The sequence below is a fragment of the Lipotes vexillifer genome, unplaced genomic scaffold (assembly GCF_000442215.2).
Source record: "Lipotes vexillifer unplaced genomic scaffold, Lipotes_vexillifer_v1.1 scaffold182, whole genome shotgun sequence".
NCBI classification, from domain to species: domain Eukaryota; kingdom Metazoa; phylum Chordata; class Mammalia; order Artiodactyla; family Lipotidae; genus Lipotes; species Lipotes vexillifer.
This window is the reverse complement of record NW_006798798.1, coordinates 6,904,328-6,904,741: the sequence shown is the minus strand read 5'-3', so window position 1 is coordinate 6,904,741 and position 414 is coordinate 6,904,328.

Genomic DNA, 414 nt, shown 5'->3' with positions numbered 1-414 from the left:
TTTACGTTCTCCTTTTAAAGTCTTAAACTTATATACTATAGATTATACATTAACATAGCCCACAGATTTTAAATATCCAATGGAGAGTTTTTAAAAAGTTAAACTGATGTATCAGAGGAAAAAAAGAAACATAAAATACTGGGGTTTCTTCCTTGCACAAAGTATGTTTAATTTGTTCTACTATTAATTACTACTAATTATCACAATTAACTGATTCTGTTGTTTTACTCAGACCATTGCATGATTTGCCCCTGCACCCCTCACCCTCTCTCTCTCCATCCCTTTATACTGTCTTTTCATTTAGAGCACTCACCTGTGTTTTAAAAGTTTAACGTTGTCTATTGCTCAACTAGAACATAAGCTATTGAGACCCATCTGTCCTGTTCACTGCTGTGTGCCCCGCTTCTAGAAGTG